Source organism: Malaclemys terrapin, chromosome 17, assembly GCF_027887155.1.
Source record: "Malaclemys terrapin pileata isolate rMalTer1 chromosome 17, rMalTer1.hap1, whole genome shotgun sequence".
Taxonomy (NCBI): domain Eukaryota; kingdom Metazoa; phylum Chordata; order Testudines; family Emydidae; genus Malaclemys; species Malaclemys terrapin.
The window spans coordinates 1010976-1018893 of record NC_071521.1 but is presented as its reverse complement, the minus strand read 5'-3'; the positions used below and the strand labels follow the sequence as shown (position 1 = coordinate 1018893).

Below are 7918 nucleotides of genomic sequence, written 5' to 3'. Positions count from 1 at the left end.
CACTGAGCTCTGGTAATTGTCAGACACCCACCAATCATGACATGTCCTGGAAGAAACGAGAGTCCCTGAGGTAGAATGGATCAGTACCAGGTCTTGAACTGCACCACAAGGAGACACTGCAGTTATGGAAGACTGGTATAATATGCTCTCTGGCTGGTCATGCCCGGGAGATAGAATGCAACATTATGTTCCAGTGCTGGCTTCATCATGAACATTGCATCTAGATCCAGAGTGATCTGCAAGAGTCCATCCAGCAGGTGCTCAACGCACGAGCTGCAGGGGGCAGGTTGCCCTCCCAAAGGGATGGACAGCCAAAGTGGGAGACGGCTGCTTTGCAACTCCCACTGTTTGAGTGTCCAGTGTCAGTCACAGGCTAAGACCCTTGTTGATCGTCAGACACCCACGCAGCTGTCAGTGCACCTCCACCCTGATCTGCACAGCAGCTGATCATTGTGGAGAGGTTTGCAGATCCCTGTGCATGAGGAAGAGCACTTAACTGCCAAACTTATTGCAGCTGTAAGAGGATAGTCAGCATCCAGCAACCTGGGCTGATGCAGACCAGCAAGCTGCCATTCCCCAGAACACGCCTTCTCCTCCAGGCATTTATGCCACTCCCATCACCATGGCCCTGGATGTGCCCCACTGTCTGCCCACCTGCTATTGAGAGGGAGAGTTTGACTATTGCTTTGGGCCTGCTCCTTCTGTGTTGCCTTTCCCAAAGGGAATTTCTGTGAGGGTGTCAGGAGCCAGGCATGTCTCGGTTCTTGGGAGCATGTTGTAGCATTTCTGAGAAGCCACCACTTACAAATTGACTGGATGTAGTGCAGAGACACCTCTGAACAGGAGCACTGGAGGAGAAGGGGGAGAAGCTGGGACTTGCTGTCACGGTGTAATATATGTGCAGTATCCTGAAGGCAGGGATGGGGAAGGTAGAGGGATTGCAGCAATGCTGCAGCGTCACTTTGGTTTGTGACATATTACATCCAGGAGTGAAGGAATTGCCTTGTAGGGAACATAAATCAGGGACCATTCTCACCTTTTAGAAAAAACTAAAGTTTGTATGAAGATAATTATACTCTTGATGCAAATAAAACAAGATATGACAGATTTAGAAGGCTGCCACTACTAAGCTAGTGCTATAAAACTTCAGTAAGTGACTAGCGGTTGGCAGGAGGTTCAAAGAGGATTGATATTGTGCCCAAGATATCTCTTTTAGAGCTCTTTTTGCTGAACTTTACACACACTTTATACACTGAAAATTAGCTGACTTTGCCTTGGACCATGCAATCTATACCCAGTATCTCTGGAGTCACAATTTCAGAGACTCAAAGCCTTTTCCTGAATCTGCTTGCAGGATAGCCACTCCAAAGGGTTTGGTGCTCCCATTTCTTGAAAGTGATTTTAACATCTTCACCAGGGGCAGGCAACCTATGGCACGGGTGCCAAAGGCGGCACGTGAGCTGATTTTCAGTGGCACTCACACTACCCGGGTCCTGGCCACTGGTCCGGGGGGCTCTGCATTTTAATTTAATTTTAAATGAAGCTTCTTAAACATTTTAAAAACCTTATTTATTTTACATACAACTATAGTTTAGTTATATATTATAGACTTATAGAAAGAGACCTTCTAAAAACATTAAAATGTATTACTGGCAAGCGAAACCTTAAATTAGAGTGAATAAATGAAGACTCGGCACACCACTTCTGAAAGGTTGCTGACCCCTGATCTTCACCATAATTCCTAAGCCACAATCTAACAGGGTCAATATTCCACCTTCTCTCCGGAGTCCGGGTTTGCTCTGTCCCCCTGAAACGCTGCTTCCCTTCTTCTCTGCATGTTTAATACATCAGGGCACCATACTCAGCGAATAGAGCATTTATCATTTGCTCATACTGCATTAATGTCAGCTCCGCAGTGAGCTGGGTTAGGCTCCTGTGAGCTTCCTTCTTGCCCAGTGGTTCTGAGCTGGTTGGGCTCAGCATGTGCAACTCCCACTGAAACCAGTGGGAGCTGTGAGTAAAGCCTCAGCATCTTTGAAAATCAGGTCAGTTGTATAGTAAGGCTCCCACGTTTGAAAACGCCACCCTAAGTGACTCGCCCACAACAATCAAGGACTCAATGGCAAAGGTGGAATTGAAAGCTGAGAGCATCTGGCACCCAATCCTGCATTCTGATCTCTAGCACTCTGCTTTCTCAGTTAGTCAAGAAGCTTTTAAAATTTGCTGGGAATGCTCTGAAATTTGGGTGTATCAGAGTGTATGGCTTTAAATTCCAAACTGTTGTCTGAGCGAACTGCTCTCATCTCACATTTATAACAAAGCAGTGTTTGAACTATTTGAGCACATGGACAATAACGCATCTCCCAGGATATTGTAAAGACCCCAGTTTTTCTTACTGAATGTCATTATCTGGACGTTTTGGGGATGGCAGCTGGCACAGACCTGCGGGAGAACTGTCCTACCCAGGAGCTTGCCAAACTGGTAGATTCTTTTAGCGTTAGAGACAAGTACAAAAAATCTACTTCCTTCTCTATTTCAACAGTTACCCTGCCTCTCACAGCCTAGACACTAACCAACGTAATCAATCACCATGACTCTGCTTGGAGATAACGTTCTGAGCCAGAGTTAATTATAATGGTGAAGTCTTCAATGGTACATTTATAATTATAGTTTGCTTAATAGGTTACTATCTATGACACTCTTCAACAACATGCACCTCATTGCTAGGTCTCCCACAATATATTACTGTAATTTATAGCCAGCTGTGCTACATTTGCCTCTTAAGTGAGCACATTTCCAAGCTGCTCTGGGCTGACCTGGAAAAATGCATGCAAATTAAATTATCCCATGCACATGCTGCTGTTTGTAACACCAACCACTTTGGGATTGACAATCAGGACTCCACAGTGATTGGGAGGGTGGATTAAGGAACAGTTCAGTCTAACACAGGTCAAGACTCCAGCACCCTGCATTGCTTTTAGTGGACTAAACAACGTGCCCCGTTTTCACACATTCATTTTTCCCATTGCACATAAGACGAACAGACATACCCCGACCCTCAGGAAATGCCAGGTGTCTGGGATGCTGCTGGGCTTTAATTTAAGTGAAAAACTGCCTCCACCATTCCCCAATGCCAGGGCCATGATAACAGCAGAATCAGGTGGCTGCAGGATCCCAGGAAGAACTCTGCGGCTAGGGTTCCCTGATGAGGTGGATGGGTTGATCCTGCTGTCTGTCTGGTGAGAGTGCAGTTCAGGTTTTGCTGGAGCCCTGAGGATGCCATGCAATGGGGTTCCAGCTGCCCCTGCAGCCGGCCAGTGAGGGATGCTGTTTATCCAGGCTATTTATTATCCGTGGAGTACCAACAGCGCATGCAGTGGCAGCATGGCCCTGGTCAGAGCAGGCAAAGGGCTGTGGAGATGGGGCAGCTCAGGCTCACAGCAGGAGGCCCTACTGCACAGAGGCGTGAATCTCTGTTATTTTCCTGCTCATTATCTTGTGTCCTTGGTGAATTATCAGCAATTAATGTCAGTGCACATTGCTCCAAGGTGACCAGCCAGGAGCCTTCCACAGGGTGGAGCACCACAACACACACACACACGGTTACCAGCACAGCCCTTCTCATCCAGTCCCCTTGCACACTCTACACCACATGTTAAGTTCTAGAATATTTCTCTTATATGGTGTGACAGGGAAGCAGGACCCACAGCCCCACACAGGGAAGCCTGGCTCATCTGCTGACCAACCCTGTTCGCAGGAGTTGGAACTGTGAGTACAAATGCTTAGTTCCTGTGGCAGGTGCAGCTTTTCTACTCCCCCGGCACCAGGAGAGGTGCGTATGACCCCTGGATCAGATGGAACAAGGATCAGAGACAGGGAGGTCCTTCAGGAAACTGGAGACAGCCAAGCTTGGGGATCTAGGTTTAGGGAGAGAGCTTGAGCTGGGTTTCTGTTCCATTACTCTTCCCAGAGTTACCATAAAAGTCAAGCCCCATGTGGCAGGGTGGACTAGGTCTGGAGGCCCCTTGCTGGAGACTTTGTGATTCTCCATCACCCTGCCCCAGAATAGAGCAGCGAGAAGTCCTTCAGGCAGCCTAGAGTAGCTACAGAAGAGTGGCCAATCAGAGGGGCTGCTGGAGTGACCAATGAGGGACCAGAAGGGCCCTATATAAGACAAGCAGCAGAGCAGAGAAGTGCAGTTGCTGTGTGAAGCTTAATGAGGGAGGACTGGGTGTCTGGCTGGCCAGACGAACAGCAGGACTGCGGATAGCTCACTGCAGAGAGTTCACCAGATAGAACTGAGCCCAGCGGAGGTCGCCAAAGACCATGTGCCTAGCTGTCTGGATAGAGTAGCAGCAGGACCATGAAAAGGTCAATTTGGGCAGGCTGAGCCCAGGATCTGCCAGACCAGGCGAGAGTACCAAGATAGGGCCTGCTGGTCTGGTGGCAGACTGAGCCTAGGGAGGGCTGCTGAAAAGGACACCAGCTGAGGGTACTGAGATGGGCCCTGGCTGGATGTTTGAAGAAGGCAGTGCCTCAGGGAAGAAGCCTTAGAACTATGACCCCATACAAGGGCTGAAAAAGAGCTTTGACTGTATACTCTGGAAGGGGGGACAGCATGTGCGGCTCAGCCGGAGGGCTGACCTGCCAAAGACCAGCCGAGAGGACCACCAGTCAGGGGGTGCTTGCGGGAGGCAGGTTCCACCCTGATGTAAGACCAAAAAACAAAAGCAGGCTCATATTTCAGAGAAAGGGGGCCATCCACGAGAGGTGGGTGATGCCCCAGTGAAAAGAACTGTTTGCTGGCACTATTGGACAGAGAAAAGAGGGGCATGCATGAGAGGTGGGTGCTGACCCTGTTACAGCCCAGAAGAAGGAACAGTTGACATGTGGAGTGGATACAGAGCAGGGTAGGAATGCCAACTGCTCACTCAATGCATTCAACATGAGTTGACGTGCTGTTGAAAAATCTCACCTTCCTCAGGCCACCTCAGCAAAAGGAGGGGGGAACATCCCTGGGTGCATCCAGTGCAGGCTGACATGGGCATCTTGTCCTTTCTGTCCTTGCCATGCTCTTGTCTCTTTCTCCATTGAAGGCCACTCAGTCTTCACCTCAGCCATAATCATGAGAGCCTGCTCCACTGTAGCTGCTTTCAGTCTCTCTGAGCCATATTAAATTTCACCAAGTCATTCTCTGTTTTGAGAGTAATAAAGTTTTTGCAAATTGCCCATTTTTCAACCCTATTGAATAAGACTCTCTAGTAACCTAATACAACCCTGTGCCAAACAGCAGGCACTCCAACATTGTCTGCTGAATGATGGAGAGATTGTTCCCCCAGGACTATGGCTGGTCTCAGCAGACATCATAGGTCTTTCCTCCACAAACTGGGTGTCTGTAAAAAAGAGGCATCCATGAGCAGCCTAGAATAGAGAGGCAGAGTGAAGCCAAGCACAAAAGAGGGGTAAGACGTGCCAACACAGAGCCTTCAGACCAACTGGCACAGCTATAGCACCCGCTCTGCTACCATGGCAAAGGCTCAGCTCCAGTGCTAAGAGCGCAGGGGTGGCTGCTCTGGTTCACACTGTTCAGTGAAACAATTAATACAATCAATTACATTTCAAGAATGTCTTGTCGTGTGAATCATTGGACCATTAACCTGAACAGCCCCAGTGCATAGTCCAACACCGTCAACACTGCCTGACTAATCCCCAAGGGAGTAATTAAAAAAAAAAATCACATGGAGGAATGTGTAATGCATTATTGGATCCTAATAAATACAGCATCCCTCTAGTGCACTGACAGTGACTCAGAAAGGAGTTGCTAGATATGGTGGGGGAGGGAAGGAGAGAGGTGGGATTTGTCGCTGCTAATACTATGCTATTAATTTACAGAACAACATTCATGCTCCTTTTATCCCTTTGTACCATGAGAGAGGCTTACAATGTGGCTCTGAAGTGAAGGAGCTAAGCTATTTAGCACCCCATTTAAGTAGTGCAATTAACACAGTACAAGCAACCAACTTCCGCTATATAGGTTGTAGACTCGCTTGCAGGGAGACAGCACACAGTGACCAAACATAAGACCCCTAATAACTATGAGTACGTAGACACAGAGGCATCTTGTCTAACTGGGCTAGCAACAAGCACTCCAGGGTTCCATTTCCAGCTTGGCTACTGGTTCTGTTGTCATTCTGGGTAAGTCACTTAACATCCTGCCTCAGTTTCCCATCTACTGATACTCTCTGGGTATTAGAGTAGCAGCCGTGTATTGGGTATTGAGTATCAGAGGGGTAGCTGTGTTAGTCTGGATCTGTAAAAAGCAACAAAGAGTTCTGTGGCACCTTATAGACTAACAGACGTATCGGAGCATAAGCTTTCGTGGGTGAATGCCCACTTCGTCAGACATATTGAGAGTATTAATTAATGTTTGTACAGGGTTTTGGAGCTACCGGATCCTAGGCAATGCTAACCATTATCAAGGTAGGTTTAAAAGAGCAAGTACAGAAGAACAGGTTGTAGCACTAGAAGAAGCACAATCACCTTGTCTGCCCTCGGTTGACAGGGCCTCATCCAAGAGGCAGATCTTGAAGTGGGGTGGCCAATGATAAAAGTAGGAAATAAATTGCTTTAAATCTTGGGCTGAGCTTATCTAACAACAGCTGAGGGGGTGGTTTTGTTTGCTGTCTAGGGAAACACTCAGGTCATCTTTGGAGGTCTTCGTTTAATCTGGGTAATGAATATCTGACGTACATTGTGAAGGGAATGAAGTAGCCATCAAAAATCTAGAAACTAGGATAGTATTTTACTATAGTTCCTGGTGGCAGATATAATCAAATAAATAAACTCCCTCCTTTCTGCTTTCTGCTTTATCCATCAACATTGAATCTACTCTTATTCTGGGTCAATATATTCTTCAGTAAATCATGGAAGTTTGAGATACAAAAGGCTGTTAGGGCATTTAGTCCATCCCTGGACCCCTGCAGCATAGAACTCTTCCTGCAGGCTCCACCTACATTAACCTTGTTGCATTGTCACTGATGGCTTGCAGGGTAAAAGCACTGTCAGTGTTCCTGGCTTGTTGCGCTTAGGAAATCCTACAAAGGCCCAGCACCCTGTCAGCCCCCTCCCTGCACTTCCGCAGAATCCACTGAGGAAATATTTCTGAGCTGGCAGCCGATTACCTTTCAATGGTAGAAGTGACTGACAGTGGGTGCACATGCAAAATTCCAGCATCAGCTGGCCAACTGTGATAGCTCTTTGCCATACCACAGTTTTTCCCCTGCTCTGCTACTAGGACACTTGTTGACTAAGCAGCTCTTTTTATTCATTTATTTATTTATTTAATTTATTTTTATATATATATATAAACCTTCATTCTAGGCTTTAAAAAGCTGTTTCTCAAACCCCAAGTGTATCTGCTTTTTTAAATTATAAACTAGGCTGCAACTAAATTAAACTACAGATAAACTTCTTCCAGTATCTTACTTGGTGCTTATTGTCTGTTAATCTGTGTATATTTACTGTGTGAGGTGAATGATTTTCAGTAATCCTAGTTACCTACCTTATGGCTAGCCAGGTGTGCAGAGTGCAGGTCGCCTGCCAGGCCAAGTCTCCCAAGCTCTTCTGCAAATGGAGAGCTACTGTATTAGCAAAAGACAAAAACAAACACAAAAGGAGAAATTGTAGCTCCATCAGGAATAAGTGTTAACCATGACTACATCTGAATATTATGCTTTCGTATGGTAGTAATGAGGTAATTGCACTGAATTATAGTACAGTGGCAGAAAGAATCACAACAGAGTCTCAAAGCCTCCCTCTCTCTCTCTCTCTCTCTCCCTCCATTCCTCCCATCCCCCCCATAAAATGTTTGTTTAGTTTCAGATCAAATAGCTCAACTTGGTGCTGAAGCCAAAGCTTT

The 7918-nt window shown here is 46.8% G+C and overlaps 1 long non-coding RNA gene across 1 annotated transcript; it reads right to left on the bottom strand.

Annotated features, from left to right (window-relative positions):
• Positions 1–1552: 1552 nt before the first annotated feature.
• LOC128825076 (uncharacterized) lies at positions 1553–7623 on the bottom strand. Its single transcript, XR_008442591.1, has 2 exons — positions 7562–7623; positions 1553–5393 (listed from the first exon to the last, which is right to left on the bottom strand). It is a non-coding gene; the product is annotated as an uncharacterized LOC128825076 (long non-coding RNA).
• Between the last annotated feature and the right edge of the window lie 295 nt (positions 7624–7918).